General features: G+C 39.3%; 1 long non-coding RNA gene across 1 annotated transcript; it reads left to right on the plus strand.

Annotated features, from left to right (window-relative positions):
* Nucleotides 1-28: 28 nt before the first annotated feature.
* LOC136790526 (uncharacterized) lies at nucleotides 29-16,863 on the plus strand. Its single transcript, XR_010830627.1, has 3 exons — nucleotides 29-1,645; nucleotides 13,131-13,291; nucleotides 16,066-16,863. It is a non-coding gene; the product is annotated as an uncharacterized lncRNA (long non-coding RNA).
* The last annotated feature ends 4,822 nt before the right edge of the window (nucleotides 16,864-21,685 follow it).

A 21,685-nucleotide genomic window follows, 5' to 3' on the forward strand; every position in this document is an offset into this window, starting at 1 on the left:
TATTTAGAATGAGTATTTTCTAAAAAAACCACATAAGGATAACAGGTTTGATAGAGTTCAAGATTCAATTCACGATTGATAGAGTTATAATTAAATTAACATACTCTGCTTAACTGCTGGCCCAGTAAATGCTGCTCTAAAGAGGAAAGTTAGAACATTATGACAAAGTTTGTAAGCCATCAGTGATCTCAGAGGAAGGGCGTTTCTTCCAGTTGTTAACTTAAACAAAAACAACTGAAGACTATACACTGGTCTTGGAGTAGAACAAAACAGACTGAGTTTCACAAAGTACACTCCAAATATATTAGCCCAGAATATCTTCTCTGTGAACCTGACACCCCCATTCAGTGTTGGTATACTCTAGAGAAGTAGGCTTCGTCAAAAATAAAAATAAAAATCTGAAGCTCTAATAGATCTGACAGTTTATCAAATGCAAAACCAATTCACGCATATTGCTTCTGGACAGACTCTATACCTTTACAGCTCCATCCTGTCAGTTGACTCACTTACTTGCCTACAAGGAGCCCCCTCTGAAAATAAATAAATAAAGTTAAAAAACATTGGTTGAACTAGAAAACAGAAGGTACAAGTTCAAATTATGTTTTGCTATAGACTTTCAATGTGATTACAGACTAGTCAGTCTCACAGTGCTTTAGCAAGGATAAAACACAGCTTCTTCACAACCTTTACTGTATTTTACAGAGATGGAAACCAAATTAGTATCTGAGGCCTTTTTACTGTCATGTTTCACGATGGTGACAGGAGATGAAGATGTGATCTCCCCTTCCCTGTGAGCATATGGAGCTTATTGTAGTGGGTTTACGTGGCAAGGTTTTGGTAGCGGGGGCCTGCAGGGTAGACCTCTGTAAGATGAATCCAGCAGCCTCCCCATATTAGATAAGGGCCAGTTTCAGCTGGCTCCAAAGGGACCCACCACTGGCCAGAGCCAAGACAATATGCAATGTTGTTGCGCCCCTGTGAGAGCAGATATAAAGATCGGAGGAACAACAACAACAACAACAAAAACCTGCTGGGCGACTACAGCTGGGGAGAACGAGGAGTGAGACCCAGCCGTGCAGCCCCCAAGGTCAATGCAGCAGGAGGGCAGGAGGTGCTCCAGGCACGCAGCAGCAGTTCCCCTGCGGCCTGTGGAGAGGCCCCTGGTGGAGCAGGCTGTCCCCCTGCAGCCCATGGGTCCCACACGGAGCAGATCTCCACGCTGCAGCCCGTGGAGGAGCCCCCGGTGGAGCAGGTGGATGTGGCCTGGAGGAGGCTGCGGCCCATGGAGAGCCCCCGCAGGAGCAGGCCACGGGCCGGAGCTGCAGCCCGTGGAGAGGAGCCCACGCAGGAGCAGGGGGGCTGGGGGGAGCTGCCGCCCGTGGGGGACCCGTGCTGGAGCAGTTTGCTCCTGGGGGATGGACCCCGTGGTACGGAGCCGTGTGGGAGCAGTTCTTGAGGAGCTGCTGCCTGTGGGCAGCCCCCGCAGGCTCAGTTCGGGAAGGACGGCATCCCGTGGGAGGGACCCCACGTGGAGCAGGGGCAGAGAGTGACCGTGAAGGAGCGGTGAAGGAGCGATGGAGACGAAGTGTCAGGGACTGACCGCAGCCCCCATTCCCTGTTCCCCTGCGCTGTTTAGGAGGAGGAGGTAGAAGGGTGGGGGAGAAGATGGGGGGACGGTGTTTTTATTTTGTTTCCTTTGTTTCTCACTCCTCTACTTTGTTCGTAATAGGTAATACATTTCTTTAATCTCCTGACACTGAGTCTGTTTTACCAATCATGATAATTGTTGAGTGATCTCCCTGTCCTTATCTCAGGCCCTTGAGCCTTTTCCATTGTATTTTCTTCCCCTTTGCCTGTGAGAAGGTGAGGGGGAATGAGAAAGCGCTTGTGGTAGACCTGAGCTGCCCAGCTGAATAAAACCACCAAACTTATTTCTCTCTCCAGCCTTCTCCATCTATCTTCCCTACTCTGCACTAAATTCTGGACACCCACTGCAGTTTTCTGACAATCCTGAGAGCAGAAGTGCACGTTGCTGTGTCTACAAACCATACAGATAGCTTCAACCCCCTCCTCCCCTTCTCCCCTCCGCCCCAGTTCCTTTCAGAAAGAAGTTTTACACTAAAGGTTTTCTTCATTTGCAAATTTAGGCAGGATGATCTGGGCCAGTGGCTCTTGCTACATGTAATTATCAAGGGCAAAAAATTATGTTCAGCTAGGCAGCTCTTTCTCATGTTTCTTTCATAACCATGTCTTACAGGATTTTAACTGTCCTGGAAAAGAACAATTTTTAAAGTGATTAAAGTGAATAGAAAATGTATCACATTCTGCCAAAAAAATGGCAGGACAACTCCTGAAGTCTACTAACTAGCACTTTGACATTTCTGTTTTTATGATCTAACAGCAAAGGAAGGGAGAACTGTCTGCTAGTAGTTATGGATGTCCAGTTCAAAAAGATCTTTGCTCTCAAAGGACATACTTTTTGAAAATCAATTCTCTATAAGGAGTCTTAAAACGAACACCCACTGTTGAAACAATCAAAAAGGATATAATCCAAAAATCCACCCCTGTCCTCTGGAACCACTGAGGTCCACATGTTCATCAGCTGTGTAGCAATGTTCTCATTATGAATAAAAGTGTTCAGTGGGCTTTTCCTGCCTCCTACGCAGATTTCTATGTCTGCAAAGACAGACAGAACAGAAGGGCTGAAGAGCAAGAGAGTGCCAAAATCATAACCAAATTATGTAAGAATAGAAGAGACAGAATACAATTCCCTTCCCTTCCCTTCCCTTCCCTTCCCTTCCCTTCCCTTCCCTTCCCTTCCCTTCCCTTCCCTTCCCTTCCCTTCCCTTCCCTTCCCTTCCCTTCCCTTCCCTTCCCTTCCCTTCCCTTCCCTTCCCTTCCCTTCCCTTCCCTTCCCTTCCCTTCCCTTCCCTTCCCTTCCCTTCCCTTCCCTTCCCTTCCCTTCCCTTTTTTCTCCTCTTTCTAATCTTAGCATGGTCTGAAATGTTATGTTTACTTATTTGGTCCTTTGAAATAGACATGCTCCTTCCAGACAACAGAAGTGATCGAAATGATAACAGCAAGGAGAAACAGATAACACTGCAACTGGCTTATGTATGCATATACTTATGGCTGAGCTAGAATATTTCCCCCAGTGACTGTTATTCCCAAAGTTGCTTCCTGCACAACTGAAAGAACAAGCTGGATTATTCTAGAAAAAGATAATTGACAGAGTGCAGCAGAGAAATGTATTCTGAATATTTTATCCCTAGATTTCTTTAATCAATTGATAGAATCTCATTCATCCCTCCATTTTTACAAAAAAAAAGTTTTAAAGCAAAAAATGTTATTTATTTTCCTCTGATGTAGTTGAAGAGATTACAGTTTTGAAAAGTGTCCTGGAGTGGCTAATAACACTGTCTTTAAATGTAACATAATAAAACAGCAATAAGTATTTTTTGATTAGAATATCCTGACTTAAGTATTTACATTGGTCACTGGCCCTTTTACTTTGTGATTTGGAGGTACTGAAGAGTTTAACTTTTAATTTCTATTAAAGGAACAGTTCCTGTGGTAGTAGTTTCCATTAAGAGAACACGTAGCTAATACTTTTGAAGACTATCATCAGTTTCAAGTCTTAGAAGTTTTATTTTTTATGTTACAGTTTTACTATTTTGTTAGTGATCTAATGGGACCTGCTGTGAGAATCGAGTTATACTCAGTGGCTTCAAAGGTACTCAGAGCAGTGGAAATTTAGTATAGGACCAATGACAGTGACCTTACACAGTGATTTTGGTGCATATCTGAACAGAAACTGCCTGTAAAAGAAAAGTATGCATTCTTTCTTTCATTTACAACTTATTTTAAGTTCTAGAAGTGGGTAGTAATAGTTAAAGTGTTTTTTGTGTTGTGTGCTTTTAACTGTAAAATGTACATTAAAATGTAAATATACATAAATACACATGCAATGTGTATGTGTCTATATAGACATATATAAACACTACACATTTTAGGCTAAAAATTACATCGGTGCCAATAAGGCATTTAAGTTGGAAAATGATACACTCTGGGTTGAGTTAAAAGTTAAGCATGCACAGATTTAAAAGCACAGAGGTCACTTTTGACAATGAGAAAAAAGCATCATGGGTTGGCTGGAAGTCCACATCCCTTCAATCAGAACTGGACACAGTAAACCCACAGAATTAATATAATCTTTCTTCTATGGGTGCATAACCACATCCTGTGACGATTATGAAATCTTATTATGGGCTCATAATGAATTGTTTTGTGTTTTTAAAAAATGTCAAACCAAATCAATATCTCAGCTGGAATAGAGCTATTTCTAGTCCTTAGCCAGTCCACACAAGCTCCTTCCTTGTCCCCCCAAAAGAGAAAGCTGCCTCATATCTTTGTGCAGAGTTATAGCTCCTTAAATGACCAAGCTAGATGCTGTTGACCAAGAAGCTTCCTTCCTCAGTTTCTTTGCCTTCTTTCAAGCTCACAGTAGGTTTGTAAATAAAAACCAGAAAAGGCATCTCCTGAGTACGGATTTTTTTCCAACTGATAAACCAGTTCAGTTGAGTTGACAGCAAATTCAGCATGTTAGAAGCAAAGATGCAGCACTGAATCGAGGAAAATGAGTAGATATGTACATCGTGTAGAACAGAGAGCTATTATCCTGATCATACATTTTGATAAAGTATTTCTATCTCAGTTTAACTGCTGTTCATTGCTAGCAACAAATAATACTCTACCCAGCACAACCCATGAACTCTCACAAGCAGTGTGCATTTATGTTTGTTTAACGCTAGTTAAGAGGCAGCCCATAGCACACCTGTTTTGCTTGATATCAAATCACAGAAAGCATGATGAGAACATAGTGAGTAACAACCAGAAAGAAGTAGGAGTTTTTCAGATTGTCCTAGACGTATGCCTCAAACAGTAAAATACATTGCCATGCCATGCCGAAAGACTTGTACGATTTACATCTAAACGAAAAAGCTTCACAGACTTTTTATTCTTTTAATGAAAGTCTGTGTGTTTATGTGGAGACAAAAGATGAGAGAAGCTGGAGGAGCAGAACTATAATATACCACCAGATTAAGAACTGGGAGCATAACCATAAGAAAAAAACAGGACACAGATATGGATATGCTTTTCTCCAGTTCTGTTAAAGGCACTCGAAGCTGTGAGCAAATAAACAGTCTGCTGTTGGATTCTTGCTATAAGGGAAATGGAATTTTGTATATCTTCTGTGAATAAACTGAAGCACATCTATCACCAGTTTCTTGTCCTAGCTACAACTTTCTGAATGCCAAATTTTGGATGATCGCTTGGGTGAGCAAAAAATTCACATGAAAAAAAAACCCAACTTTATGTTGTCTGATGATGTAAAGCCTGATGTTGTGCCCTCTCACAAGGGTTAGAACATTTTTTGTGTAGGTTGTACCTTGTTTCTGGCCATCTGTATGCAAATTTTTTTTATTTTTTATTTTTGGCATTCATCATAATACACCCAAAACCACAAAAAGCACTTTTGACAACAGGCTAAGACAGAAGAACTTCAATGAAGTTTTATGAAATTACTGCAGTAACTTCCACTGTTATTAGCTAGAGTACGGTATGAGAGTATTTCACCTTTAAATACTGAATATAAAGAGATATAAATGTTCACAACAGCTTAGAATGAGTAGGAGTTATCTGCTGGAACTATTAAACTAGCACTATTTTTTTCTCCATTAAAATTTTATTTTATTGAGTTATCTTAACGCTTGTATATAAGGCTTTGCACCCCACTTGCTATAAATTCTTGCTAAGTGACCATGTCGGGGACAATCAGACCCAAGGTCAGCCATGCAGACAGGCAAAGACAGGGTTCTGGTGTTCACATCAAACCCATCTGTACATTATTTGATATTGGCAGAATTTGCTTTTACCAGTGTATCTCCTGCTATATGGAATATTAACTCAGGATAAGTAGTCACTAAGGACACTTGTCTTCTAAAGTATGTTGAAATACATGGAATGGGAACCATTGTGCAAGCTGATGATAGTTTTGTTTGTTTGTTTGTTTGTTTTTATAAGACCACACAAAACAACATTCATTAGACAAGTTCAATTTTTGAGGAGGTAGATAGGTTAAGAAGATTTTGAGGTAATTCTTTGCTAAAAGAGCCTTCACCACAGTGGTAGGTATCATTGACAAGAATTACCAACAAAAGAAGACAGAATTGTTTTTCAAGTATGTCATTTACAATTTTCAATTTTAAAATTTTCAATTTTCAAAATTGTCATTACAATTTTACAAACCCTTTGGAACTAAGGAGGGCATTTCTGGGTTTGGTGTATGATTAATGGAGTTTTTTTTAAAACTTGTCTGGATCTGGAGTGCTGACAAGACATCAGAGATCTCCAAGACTGGTTGAAGAAAATGGTGTCCAAGACCACATTACTTAACACTTGTTGGGTCCTTATGGATGAGATCTTCTAGTCAGTCAAAAGTTTGCTCATTCCAGTTGGCATTATAGGCAAGAATCGGTGCTACTTATTACTGCATTGGGATAAGATAGAAGAGAATCACTGGCAATCTGATGATCTCTTTCATTTTGATCTTCATTTTTGGATCATGCAGCAGTTGAGGACATGTTATCACGTGTCCTGCACCTTGGGAGATAAGAATACTAAAAGATCTTCCTTATTCAAAAGTCTTTATCAGTTTGCAACCTGACAAAGGTTGTTCAGGAAGCACTATTTATTTTTAGCAAAATATTAAACTAACTGTGATTTCTTAATCACAAAAATTGCAACTGAGAATTAAAGCCAAACAAATATATTTTTGTTTTAGTTTGTAAATTTCAGGATTTTGTCTTTTTTTTCTCTTCTTAAAATATTCACCCTGTGGACACAAAAATATTAAAATCTGTTTCTCCCTTTCCTAACTTTTCCAATTTATAAAATTTAGTTATTTTTTCCTTGTGGGAGAATGGATGGGAAAATGCAAAGATTGCACTCTTTTCCTTAAATTTTAGAAACTTGATGAAATTAAAACTTTTCTCTTTTAGTGCTCAGGCTGTTTATTTTCTTTTATTAATTTTCTGTAAAATATTCTTGATAAAAGGAATTTTGTATATTTTATGAATGCTGAATTTGCCTTTAATGAGAAGCAATAGAGAAAAGATATGCCTGAAAGAGTTTCACATTAAACAATTATTTAGCTTAAATTTTGGTATTGGATTTGGTGGTAAAATGAAGTCATATGTGAATTATATTACTATGTATATATATATGTATTTATGGAAATGAAAATCCATATTTGAGTCATTTAGGGAAAGTGCATGGCAAACAGCAAAGCTTTTCTGTGTTTTATTTATACAGAATAGAAAGTGAGATAACAAAAGTGAAGATTCTTTTACTAAAGGAGTGTTAAGCTGCTGATCACCAAATCTTTACTGCACTCTTTTCTCAGTTGCTCTCAGTGACTTCTGAGTATAGCAACATCAAACAACAGTTGTTCTGTCAGCAGATGATTATAATAAATGTTTTTACAGACATGGAAATTTATTTTGACCTCCAATGAAAAGATTTGATTTTCCTTCAGCATTGTTGAATGCTTTGATTTGTTTCTTGAAATTCTGAAGAAAAAAAAAAAAGTGTAATTTCATGTAGAAAAATTTAGGCATTGACAATTTTGAGAGTTTTTTTAATTAACTGACCTTTCATCAGCCATGCAATTTGTGTTGTGAGGCGGGGTGTATATCTTATATGTATATATTTTTATATATATATATATAAATACCAAAAAACATTCTTAATTCCTCTAACTGCATGAAAATACAGAGACAACAATGAAAAACTATAGGTTCCTTCTAATACACTGTTCCCTTTCTAATACACTGTAGATGGCCAATGATTTTCCCTAATAATTCCTAACATTTGAGTTTGCTTTCTATAATATTTAGAAGGTGGCAATTGAAAATAAGAGGCATTATTCCCAGCTGAAGTACCATAATATAGTGCTACATCCACTGCCATTTTGTTTAACTATTGTTATATGAAAACACTATCCAATTTTGCCTAGTTTGCAGTAGGATTCTTTTTGCAAGAGATGGGGGTGCCTATTATCTTTCAAGCAGAATTCCAAACCATACTAATGAGATTTTGTTTTAGTTGAATACACAGAACATCTTTCTTTGTGAAATGCAAATTAAAATTAGCTACAACTTGGGAGATGGCAGCAGGACTTCCCACAAAGTCACAGGGACAAAACGTGCAAAAGAAGAAGGCTTGCAGGGTATTTGGGAGGAATTTAATTCTAACAGGCTTTTTGCCCCCCAACAAGTGATTAGTATAAAGAATATTTCAAAATAGCCCCCTTTAACGTTATTTAAACACCTCAGTCAGGAAGAAAGCACAGACAAATTTTTTAATAATTATTTTTTTTAGCACCCTACCCATTTAGCCAGGAAAAAATATTTTAACCCATCTAAAGACAGCTATCTAAAATGGCTGTGTATCTTCTGCCATGCAGGGCAAAAGAAAAGATAGTGGGAAATGCGACAGCAGAAAGATTCTCAGGAGTCAAGAGGATGTCCAAGCCACAAATACATTCCAGTAGATCACTAATGAGTGAACATGTCTCATGTCTTACCGCCTGCTATAATCACTCATTTGATTTAAACAACATTTGGTTCCAATGTGTGTTTCATTTCCAGAGGGCGGGCAAAAATCTAGCTGAAAACCATATTTAGTGTTGTCTTTGCTGTTTTGATTAATTTCTAGGCAGGATGACTGTGGTTTGGGTTGCTTTGAGCCCTGGCATGAACAGTTTCCACAGTTTGGCTCACAATTTACTATGACCAAGCCTTGTGGCAGCTAGATTCTTTGTTCAAACCTGGTTGAAACTCAAAATTTCATCTCCACAGGAAATGCTGACATTTGGGGAGGGGGAAAAAAGGACAAGCTCCAATTAAAATGGAAAACTAATAGTTTTCTGAACTCTGTCGAGGAGATTCCAGGGGGTAAAAATTACTTCAGAAAGAATGAACTGTTGGAGATTTATTCTGAGCAACAACCTGGGTGGCCCCTGGAAAATGGGGACCATGAGATCATCTAATTTCAGAAAATCAAAGGTAGTCTGAAACATCCAAAGCATTGAGAAGAAAGCCCAGAATCCCTTGACACCATCAGGGCCTTCTAACATTTCTAATTGCATGGCAAGAAGACTGGGGAAGTCAAAAGTGAAACTCTAATATCTTCTACGATTCTAATTTAGTAGTGCCAGTGCTGCCCAAAGTTTCCTGACGTGTAGCACAAGATGGACCTGAAACTGCAGATTCTGGACGTTTAGATTGCTAAATGTTCTTCTAGACAAACACAGGAATGCAACCCATTTCAGTCACCATGGAAGTTAAGCGTGTTGAGATATTTGGTTGCAAAGAAAATATTTGTGAAGACCTTATTTTCAGCCCTGAAATATCAGCCAAAACAGGCTCACTCCATTGTTGATGTAAATTGGCTGCTTTCAAGCATATTAAACACCCTATTCAGTAGGATTTGCATTACTCTGCATGACATGTCATTTGAGACTCTTTTGTATTGTAGGAATCAGTCCAGGGAACACACGACATAAACATACAATTCTTGCCCATGGCTTTAGAAAGAATTAAATTTTTTAAAACAAAGTTTATCTAGAAGCTGAGTTTCTCCAGTCCAACAGAAGAAAACTACCACTCTTTTCTCCCTCCCAGAAGCACCCCCCACACCTCCATTTTTCAAACTTTAATTGAAAAATGCCATTAAATTCTACTTGGGTTGCTGACATCATTTCCAGAGAAGTGACCAAGAAAAATAGTGGAGTAAAGTGAAGGAAAAACTCTTATCCTAAGACTCCTTTCTGTGCAACAACTGAGTTGACTAAGTCTAAAACTGAATTTGTTTACATGCTAGGCTGTGAACAGTAGATGAAATATGGAAAAGTTAGAAAAAATAAATTCTAGTCCCAAGGTAGCACACAGTGGATATCAATTACTCTGATTTTAAGATTAATATGGAAATAGGTCCACTGAAGAGGAAAAGGTCACTTCTCGAACAAATAGTAATTCCACTGGCTGTATGCCTACAGCAGAAAACTGTCTCCACTTCCATTCAGTTTTCTTTGGTACTCATTCCTCTTTTAGCTATAAAATAACTCCTTGTTCAGAAAATAATGAATTGGCATAGCTTCCAAAGCTACTGTTTTTTGCATTTGCTGGTGATGTAGTGAGTACTGATGAACTTCCTCACCATAGATTGACTTACAATATTTTCACAGCAGCTGAAATTATTTGAGGATATTGTCCTGTTCTTAGCATCGGTACAAAGGTAGCCACACACTGTGAATGCACACCTCCACCTCCACCTGTCTTCTCTTGCTGAGAAGAAACAAGGCAATCACTCAGATAATTCAATGAACAGAGTAAGGTCATATGGTCATTCAGCCCAGAGAAGAGGAGATTCAGGGAGATCTTATCAACAGATATAAATACCTGAAGAGAGCCAGGCTCTTTTCAGTGGTGGTCAGCATTAGGACAAGAAGTAATGGGCACAAAGTGGAACAGAAGAGGTTCTGTATAAACACCAGGGTAACAGGTCACTGGCACAGGTTTCCCAGAAAGGTTGTGGAGTCTTCCTTCTTGGAGATCTTCAAAAGCCACCTGGACATGCTCCTTGGCAACCTGCTCTTGGTGGTCCTGCTTGAGCAGGGGGTGACCAGATGACTTCCAGAGGTCCCCAACCTCAGCCGTTCTCTGATTCTGTGATATAACTCCAAAAGCCATCTTCCTGTTGAGAACAAAGGGACTCTTTCTTCTCTTCATTATACAGACCTTTGCTGGGCTTACTCTACTGCAAGACTGCTACCCTGCTGCAAACCCAAACCAATACATAGAAGCAGTCCTGGAAAATCCTGGAAATAATATTGAGAGGAGTCTTTGTAAGAAAATCAATTTCATTCTTTTTAGGATTCTGTTCTTATCATATTTCGTCTTGTTGTCTGAACTGTAGAGACATGGAAAAATAGTTACAGGTCTTGACTTTCTTTCCCTAGGATAAATTCAGCAAAGTGGATTCATGTTTCAAGTTCTGAAGCCACATTCAATCTTGAAATATCCCTTACGCTTTCACAATAGTGCTGTATCCAATCCACCTCTAAATACAATAATGATATGTCCTTGATTATCTCCTCATGAAACAGAGAAAGTTATAATTCTACCCATACTGCATAGCTTAGATTAAGTATCTAACTTTGGTATTTTCAGGACTAGAAAGAGAAATTGTAATGGTGTTTAGCAGCAATACCTCCTATATTTTGAAGCGTTGAACTCTGTGAGGAAGAATCTCTAAACAACTGAAAAATATATGCATATCTACCGACATGTATGCATTCACACACATATATGCATACTCACATATATATATATATATATATACAGTATTTATATTGTGTTCCAACATGGAATGAGAAGAGTCTGTAGTACTTGGCTTAAAAATCCTTCAAACACATGGATCTTATTAAAGTGTACCTCAGTCTAACTGTGGCTAAGCAAACAAAAGTGGTTCCACATGGCTGATAAAAAGCCTGATCAAGAATAGGAAAGAAAAATGTTTCTACTTGTCTAGCTGCCTCCGGAAATCTGCAGATCGAAAACTGAATTATTTTGCCCCTACTGCAGTGTATGTAATCACTGAAGTCTGACCATATCTCCATTCAAATGAGAGGGAAAATGTCTGATGCATTCAGCTAAACAAAGCCCAGTGATTCCACACTGAAATCTAATGAGAGCCATAGCTATACATGCAGCCCTGAAAGCTTTCCTCCTCTTACATCTTGCAATCTATATTATTCCCACAATGCTGTGAAAGGAAAGAATTTGAAAGACAAATTGAGAACTATGCTCAGACATCTTTGTTGAGAGGAGTGACTTTTAAATACCATAACATTTACATGTTATCTTATGGTAATTAAAGTAAATATAATAAATGTTTTCTATGACCATTCTTATACTTAGTACTTCTCATAAGGAACAGAACTTGTAAAATAATTTAAACATTCTGCTGGAACATAAAGGGACACCTGTCTGTCAGCAAAAAATGCACTGTATGACTGCCTAAAACAGCACTCTCATCTCTTGGATGCAGTCCCAGTTGCACACCCAGTGTATCTCCTTTTCTTTCTGATAAAGTATTGCAACACTGCAGCCTACTGCATCATGTATGAGAGAAAATAGCTGATGCCTAATCTGCTGATACAGAAATGCAAACAGCTTCTCACATCATACCACTGCTAATATGTGATCAAATATTTCTAAACTTAGGTTGTTATAAATAGGGATTCACGAGGGGAATCTGATAGAGCCACGTAGTGCAAGCAAGCTTGTAAGAGGTAGAGCAAGCAGTCCTGTGAAATGAGTCCCATGAAATAATGCAAGAAAGGTGGAAGATACTAATATAAGTACTTATCTAAAATTGCACTTCCTGAAAAATGTGACTGATATCAATAGGAATATTTCTGATATTAGACACTCCTCAGCAAGATTAAAGGAACACGTATATACTGCTTCAAAAATAATAGAATTGTGATTAACAGTCAAGACAGTCTTTCATATCAAATTGTGGTGGTTTTTTTTGTTGTTGTTGTTGTTTTTTTGTTTGCTTGCTTGCTTTGTTTTAACTGCTGCTAAAGAGGTAGAGGAGAAGGAGAAGGAGAAGGAAACAAGCAGGGAGATGCACAAAAACTCGAAAGATTGTCTAATAGATCTCTTTAAATTTTCAGTCCCTCCCATTGTTCTTGGTTTTCTCCCATCTCCAACTGTTCCCAAGTTCATTTTCCCTCTCTCCATCACCAGAGAGTGCCTTTTCATGTCTACCCTACCATGCATTGCTTCACTTGTCTTCCTTGGGACTTTCTGTTCTCCAATATTCAGTACACTTGATTGATTTAGCAATTACCTTATCTTAATACAAAAAACAAACAAACAAACAAACACACACTATAGGAATAACATAACACAAAGATAATTATGTGAAAAACAGCGTAGAGGCAGATTAATTTTTGTTGTTGCTGTTGCTTATTTTGTTTTTCTGTTGTTTTACAGAAACAATTCTACATTGTTCTTTCCCTTGAGCCAGAATCAGGATGGAAAGGGTCAAGGGTGGACTATGTATGGATCCTTCCTTGTATGAGGCCTCAGGTACTTGCCCTGGGGAGAAAGCAGAGAGGCAGAACAGGGAAACTGTAAACATGTCCTGGTTTTAGGTGAGATAATTTTCTTCCTAGTATCTGGTATGTGCCATATTTTGGATTTAGGAGAAAAACAATGATGATAACACCAATGTTTTAGTTATTGCAGAGCAGTACTTACACAGAGCCAAAGACTTTTCTGCTTATTGTGCTGCCTTGCCAGTGAGGAGGCTTGGGGTGCACAAGGAGCTGTGAGGGGACACTGCCAGGCCAGGTGACCCAGACTAGCCAAATGGATGTCCCATACCATATGGTGTCACGCTCAGCAATAGAATGCTGGGAGGCTGGCCAGGTGCAGACCACTGCTCGGGGGAATGCTCCTGAGGGACTGGATGGGCATCAGTCAGTGGGTGGTAAGCAATTGCATTGTGCATCACTTGCTTTGTAATGCATATATATATATATAGTCATTATTATTATTTTTCTTTCCTTTTCTATCCTATTAAACTCTCTTTATCTCAACTCACAAATTTTTACTTTTTTTTTTCTTTCTGATTCTCTTCCCCATCCCACTCGGAGGGTGAGGAGTGAGCAAATGGCTGTGTCATGCTTAGCTGCCTGTCGTGCTTAGCTTCTTGTAACACAAGATACAGCTCTCTCCTGAAAGTGCTGTAATCCTGCTCAGCTAAAACGTATTTTGTTGCCATGAAAAGTATTAGCTTCCTCAGGGCAGCTTAATCAGATATGAAACAACAAATATAAAAATCTCTCCCCATAATCCATTCTATAGAAAGAGTGTATATTATCCTCAAAACATTGCAGGATGAACTAAATGAAGAAGAGACATCTCCACCCTAATTAATATATTCTTCTCATAAGAAGTGGTGGTACTTGAGGGATCACAATATTTGCTATACACTGAGTATCAAATACTTCATTTCCATTAAAGCATCTTTCGTACCAATATGTATAATGTATATATATACATTATGCCATTACAATAATATTGCAGTTTGGTATTTTAATTGAATTTCAAATTTAATAACTTACAACTCTAGAGAATGTTTTCATCAGGCTTGATAAAGAGGGAAAGCTTAAAATATATATATATATTCCGTGTGAGACTACAAGCTGTCTAGGGGAGAAGACCCTTTGAAGTATAAATAAATTCAAAATTGTAAATTCAAAATTGTTTTTCTGATTGGCCAGAAACAATTACAGGAATTTCCTATCATATTAGATTTTCTGCCGTAGAAAGAGAAAATTTTGCTGCTGTTTGTGCTGAAGAAAGTAGGCAGAACATCATATTTTTGATTCCCTATTCAGGTTACAAGGCAGGAGGAAATTCAAAGGATGCTGGGCTTCCTCCAAAAGAACTCCATCTTTTAGCATCATTGTCATCAGTGTTAACATATGCTATTTTAAGGGCAAAAGAGAGACAGAACCGAGACACCCTAGCCTTCTCTCTTCAAGTGAGAATGGGACCAAAGAAATCCAGACACAGCGAAACATAACTGAGATTCATTACTACTGAGTCCTTAAAGTGCATTCATCTACGAAAAGGCCCTAACTATTAGGTGTCTTTCTTATACTCACCCCTAATTGTTACACGGTTTACCCTTTAATTCAGCAAGTCAGAAAGAGTGGGAATTATTAAAGCGTAAAATATTATAGGATCTTTTGTTTGACAAATCCATTCTGATCACTTCAAAAACAGACAAGCAATAAAATAATGCTGTAAGCTGTAGGAACCAGTGATGCATTCAAGGGCAACATGAATTTTTGAAGACAAGGAGAAGACTAAAATTTATAATGCCTCTTTAGAACACACACAAAAAATACTACAGGTAGGCAATGTACATAGTGTCATATAACATACAAAACAAATGCTCTGCAGCTTATTTTCACTACAGAAATAAAAGGAATGCCAACATCAGTAATGAAAACCACTTACAGAATACTAAGTTGCCTAGAAACAGCCAGATGTATTTAAACTTTCATACTTTGATGCATCTACAGATAATAAAGGAAGAAGAGAAATGCAGCTTTCCTATATGTTCATGTACTGAGTTTATGTGGCAAGGGTTTGGTAGCAGGGTGTCTACTCTGTGAGCAGAGCCCAGCAGCTGTGCCATGTTAGATAAGGGCCAGTTTCAGCCAGAGCCAAAAGAACCTGCCGTTGGCCAGAGCCATGCCAGGGAGACATGCTGGGTGGGCCTCTGGGAGAGCAGACTGAAGTAACGGGGGAAAAAAACTGCTGTGCAACAGCAGCTGGGAGAGAGAACATGTGAGAGAAGCAGCCCTGCAGGCCCCGAGGTCAATGCAGCAGGAGGGCAGGAGGTGCTCCAGGCACGCAGCAGCAGTTCCCCTGCGGCCTGTGGAGAGGCCCCTGGTGGAGCAGGCTGTCCCCCTGCAGCCCAGGGGTCCCACACGGAGCAGATCTCCACGCTGCAGCCCGTGGAGGAGCCCCCGGTGGAGCAGGTGGATGTGGCCTGGAGGAGGCTGCGGCCCATGGAGAGCCCCCGCAGGAGCAGGCCCCGGGCCGGAGCTGCAGCCCGTGGAGAGGAGCCCACGCAGGAGCAGGGGGTCTGGGGGGAGCTGCCGCCCGTGGGGGACCCGTGCTGGAGCAGTTTGCTCCTGACGGATGGACCCCGTGGTACGGAGCCGTGTGGGAGCAGTTCTTGAAGAGCTGCTGCCTGTGGGCAGCCCCCGCAGGCTCAGTTCGGGAAGGACGGCATCCCGTGGGAGGGACCCCACGTGGAGCAGGGGCAGAGAGTGACCGTGGAGGAGCAGTGGAAACGAAGTGTTAGGGACTGACTGAACCTCCTGTTTCCCATATGTTTTCACAGCTCAGGGGGAGGAGATGGAAGAATTGGTGCTTCAGCTGAACCTTGGAAAAAAAGGGGCAGTGACGGAAAGGTGTTTTTTGTTTAAGTTCTCACATGCTACTCTGGTATTAATTGGTAATAAATTAAATCAATCTTCTCCAAGCTGAGTCTGTTTTGCCTGTGACAGTAATTGGTGAGCAATCTCCCTGTCCTTATCTCGATCTGTGAGCTTTTATTCATCTTATTTTCTCCTCTATCCTGCTGAGGAGAGTTAATAAAGAGTGTGGCTTGGTGGGCAAGTGGCAGCCAGCCAAAGTTTAATTTTGGAAAGATACTGAGCAATTAAAGTAACAGAACAAAAATTAGTATTTGGCTATATTTGTGGCAAAAATACTTTGTACTCTCCACCTGATAGCAAAGTTTGTTTATAATATTATCAAATACTATCAAGCGTTGCCATTATATATCTGATAAGAACAATCAATTTTAAAAATGACTCAAGCACAGTACTTTTATTTAAAGCATTCAGTCCATGTGTGAACAACTGCAAAACCTGTAAATCACAGTATTTACTTATGACCATTACAGCTGTACAATAATTTTTAGATCCACTCCTATATCTACATAATTTGTAGATCCAATCATATAGGCCAATAATTACCAAATATCTCAACCAATATTGATGTTATTTACAGAATCCTTGTTCCTTAATTTAAATATGAAGAAACAACTACTGGACCTCTGATCTTAGAGCTCTAACGTTGCATTAACAAACTTACCAATCAGAAGCGACAGTCCATATTTTACAACTGGCGTATTTGACCACCTTTAACTAGTGTGTTCACTTTCTTTCATAAAATAAGGTTAAATATGGTTATACATATATATGTATATGTCAGCTTCATCCTTAAAGCATCCATTGAATGCTCCAAGCTTCACCAAAACATGAAGAAATGGGACTAGAAAGAACTGGAACAATTCACCTGACAAGATCATCTGCTCCTACATGATCGCTCAGAGATGCTTCTTTATCATCAGTGATGGAGATGTCCCAGCTGCTCAGGTATTCTTTCACAGATTCAAGGTATGGAGGAAGGGGAAAAGACACAAACAGCCAAGGGATGGAAGGGAATGGAATAGCAGAGGCTTGCCTATGGTCAGTGGACATGCAAAGTGTTGTGTAGGAGGGAGAGAGAATAGGAGATGAGAGGAACATAACTTCAGAAAGAGGAATTAGGCAAAAGTGAGGCTTCAAAACTAACAGTATAGGATCTGTTTATGTGTTAGCAACACTTAGAGTCACAGCAATGTCAAAAACAGGGTGGAAATGAACAGATGATGGACAAAATTTTTGATGGTAACATGAATTATTTTTTATGCTCTTGTTATTAGAGTTTTCAGTAAGATGATTCAAAGGGAAATACAAACATAAGACCAGCACAAGACCTTGTATTTATAGTTCAGTTCAATTTTTCTGATGTTCATGGACAATTTCTATGGACTTCAGATAAGACTCATATCAAATCCTTCAGGACAATGTCTGCTCGAGAGTAACCTGTGGTTTTACACAGGTATTTGAAAGCTGTAATGAGCACTCTAAACTCAGATGTGCTAACCTGGAAGGTAAAGTGCAGTTGCCTTCTTCCCCTTCTGTAAGTCTGCATGTGCACCCTTCTCTTACACAGCATTTGGTCACCTTCTGATCTTGCTATGGGATCTGTATATGTGGGGAGAGTACAATACTGAAATTAATTTCGTTATGCAGATGTGAAGGGAAGAAAATTCTTCTGAGTAATTTTCTAATTATATGTTTAATTACAAGAATTTGAGTATGATAGACCACCTGATGGTGAATCAACTGTGTGCACCAGCTAATAGTGGTTCTGCACTTCAGCAGAATGTACCATAGGATTGAAGGACACAAAATTAGGACCTATTTATAGACACTATTTTGGATGGTAGGATATAGGCCTAAAGGCCATGTGATCAGATGCTGTATTACTCCATGATAATTGGAAGGCGATTAGATAGCTGCACATACTCCTCCATGGACCTAGATAAAAGATAATGCAAATGATGCTCAGGCAGGTCTGAGAGGGCTCTGTGCTCCTGGCATTCCCTTGAGTCTGTGATGAAAACGCATTGGCAGATGTTTGAGATGAGCTCCAAACCTGGCTTGCATAATGCTGACAATGAAGAAACTGTGGCTAATTTCTACCCTTCATCATCTCTCACCAAGTTTTATTATATACTTATCAGAGGCTGTGAATTTTCAGGAATAGTTTAACGTGACAAGGAAGGTGGTGAGGGAGGGGAGTCAAAGAATCTTAACATACAAAAATATTTTAACTTCCAGGGCTTGTTGATCCATCAACTTTGTAGAGTACTACTGAAGTCAAAGATTAATTTATGCCTCTTGGAAGTATATAAAGCATTAGGAGCATACTTGCCTTAGGGCAACAAATAGACTTCACAAACCAAGCTAATAGGAAAATAGAGAAGCTTTGGAAACCTTGGGGAGATTTTAACATCCCAATGATCCTGAAAGCTAACAGGTATTTCCCTTTGAGTTTTCAGCTTGTCCCCAGGATATTTAGGCATGGATCACCAGTTCAAGGATTAGTGCATATATTTCCTCCTCCCAATGCAAGTCTCATTTGTACAGCTGCTGCTTTGGGAAACATTCAATAATCCTTCATTCTGAAAAGTCGTAAGCACTAATGGAAGCCAAAAAGTCCTTTATGGACATGCACTGCCTCTTTGCTTTGGCTTCCACACATTTGATATGCACATGCAAGACAGAAAAACCTTTGTAGTGAGTTTGTCATGTTCTGAGAGTGAGAAATCACGGAAATAACTGGATGCAAAGTTAATACCTCTTAATTCCCAAGACAAAATACTAACAGGACAGATGCATTCAAAAGAATGAAAGCAGACAAATCTGGAACTGAAGCAGAGCCTAACATATGGGATTAGATAAACCTGTCTGTAGAAAAGAAGGACGTGGAATTTTGCCAGTAGTCAGCTGAAACTGGCTCTGTTCACAGCCTTGAGATGTATATCCCTTCTCCTCTCCAAGCTTTTCTTTCCATTTGATTACTTCTGCTTCCAGTCCAGAAGGCCAATCAAATTCCAAAAGGCTCTTATTTTTGGGGGGGAGTTGCCCGCCTAGTAACAGGATGATCTGGAAACCTTGTGAGAACTATAACTTGGCAGACACTCATAGTCCAAACACAGGCTAAACTGAACCCTTGAAGTCAGTAGAAAAGCTCCTCATGACTCAAGCTCAGGCCCATAATGCATTTAGAAGTCCAGTGCTTGCATACAGCTCCAATGGTATATTTGATCAAGGAAGCATAATGTGACTTCAGTCAGGCTCCAGCTAGGATGAAGCATGCTGTAGGGATCATGAAGAAATGAAAAGCCAAATTTCTGAGGGTTTTTCCAAGCCAAACAAAGCCACTGAACTTTCTGGGGTTTTCTTGGCACTTCTAGTGCTACTGGGAATTTGAATGGTGCCTGTCCGAGGATAATCAACTCCCTCTGTATGCTATTGTGATTCTCCAAAAAAGCAGCATTTTTCTCAAACTTTCCAGGCATAGTCACGTTACTACCAGAGGCTGGACAGAGCAGGAAATGGAATGGGAAGTTGTACAAGATCTCAGTTAATGGCCATGAAAAAAACCATGCCCCTGGATCGCCTCAACAGGTGATGACCCAGTTACATTAATAATCCAGTATAGGATTTTATTCTCCTTATTTACACATGGTACTCCCATTTAGACTCGTTTGAGTGATTTAGCTTCAGCAGGAAAAAGGAGATTTAAATCTCTGGTTTCTTCTATGCCTGTTTCAAGAAAGAAATTAACTGTACTGTACAAAAGCAAAAGAACTCCAGGCTACAGAATCTGACTACACTGAAAATAAAAGCAGCAGTGGCATTGTAGCAGGGAGTTACAAACGGAGGTCACTCTTCACTTTTAAACTTTATACTTCAGTAAGGAAGGTCATGATTCAAGTTCTTGAAGGGGAAAGTTTTGCTTAGTTTAGTTTTGACATTTCAGTAAGTTCACCACCACTGGTACACTCCTGAAAAAAAAAGAAAAAAGAAAAAAAAAAAAAAAAACCAACCATGGATTATCTCAGGTATCTTTCCAACTATTATTCCAGTCAGTATATGTCATTATTTTGAGTTTGAACACTGTGCTGATTGATGCTCAAGTGAATCAGCCTTTTTTTTTTTTTCTCAGTATCAAGCAATTCATTAAAAATCTTATTAATTTTAGGAGTCTTGGATGCCCCTTTTCTTTGCTGTGACCTGAATGAGCCAATTCATAGCAGATAGTCTGACCATTTTCACTCTGTCCAGATCATATTGTTTGGATGTCTTGGGAAAACTACTTTGGAGAAGAAGAGAAAGACAATTTCCTTACCAGTAACTGATGCTAATTAAATTTTGCTAATAAAATTCTGCAAAGAATTCTTATTAAGTCAACAAAGGAAAAGTTTCATTGCTGCTTTTGAGTAACAAATGTTCTGAATATTTTTCAGTCTACAGAAATTCAAACAGTACTTCACCACACACACATTTATTATTAGGCTGCAAGAATTCTCCAAGCTTTCTTAGCTTTCTGGATTTCCTTTTCATGCAAAAGTAAAGAGAGTGAAAACAGTAAAATTAAAACTTCAATAACTGCACAAGATAAGGAATTTCTTATGTACCTATGGGCATCCAAACCAAACACCATTATTATTATTATGGCATTGGAACAGATTGAGTGCTAGATAATTGCTTCTCCTCTAACTGATTTTCATTTATTTATTTATTTTTTAGCAGAGAGCAGGGGGTGTAGATGGGAAGATGCTGATTTAAAATTCGTAACATCCCTATGATAAAAGAACTCCCCAAAGGCAACAGCTGTTTAGAGAAGTAAAAAAAACATTGCATCTTCGGAGGCCATCCAAGCAAAGTGTGTTTTTTTCTTCCTGAATCTGTCACCTAGTCCAACAATGAGTCTAAAAAAAATCACATGGAGTTGCAAACAAATGCCAAGAACACACTAAAGGCTGCAGCAGTGTATATGCACCGAGTATTACTAATCACAACCCTCAGTCCTGTCAATGTTGTAAAAGTTGGTGTTATATAAAAACTATGAAAGTTATTTAATCTGTGAGGGAAAAAAATAAAAATAAAATCAGGGATTCATCATTTATAAATGAGAGATCCTACAAACTCTATATGCATTTGTGGCCAAAAGGTAGGGCACAGGGTGCTGGACATGAGACTCCTCCAAGCTGCACAGATGCTGAGTGAGAAGCATGGAGTCAGCTTAAAGGTAAAGGCAGGTAAATGAGTGAATGAAAGGTAGAAGCTACCCAAAGCCCTTACAAGGAGGAAGAAAGCCCAGAAGCAGGTGGCTGAAGTCAATAACTAAAGGAACAGCAAGGGCTGGTCTGCCAGCTCCCCAGGCCAGCATCAAAACCAGCCCTGAGGAATTCACCCAACCAAGCAGGGTCATTCTGGGAGCACTGTATCCATTACACAGTAAATAAATTCTAGCTGAGAACTACTCAGACACAGAATTATAGTTTAAGTTTTAGCTACTCTTAAAAAAAAAAAACACTTATCAGACTTTAGGTC

This window comes from Anser cygnoides, chromosome 3 (genome assembly GCF_040182565.1).
Source record: "Anser cygnoides isolate HZ-2024a breed goose chromosome 3, Taihu_goose_T2T_genome, whole genome shotgun sequence".
NCBI classification, from domain to species: Eukaryota; Metazoa; Chordata; class Aves; order Anseriformes; family Anatidae; genus Anser; species Anser cygnoides.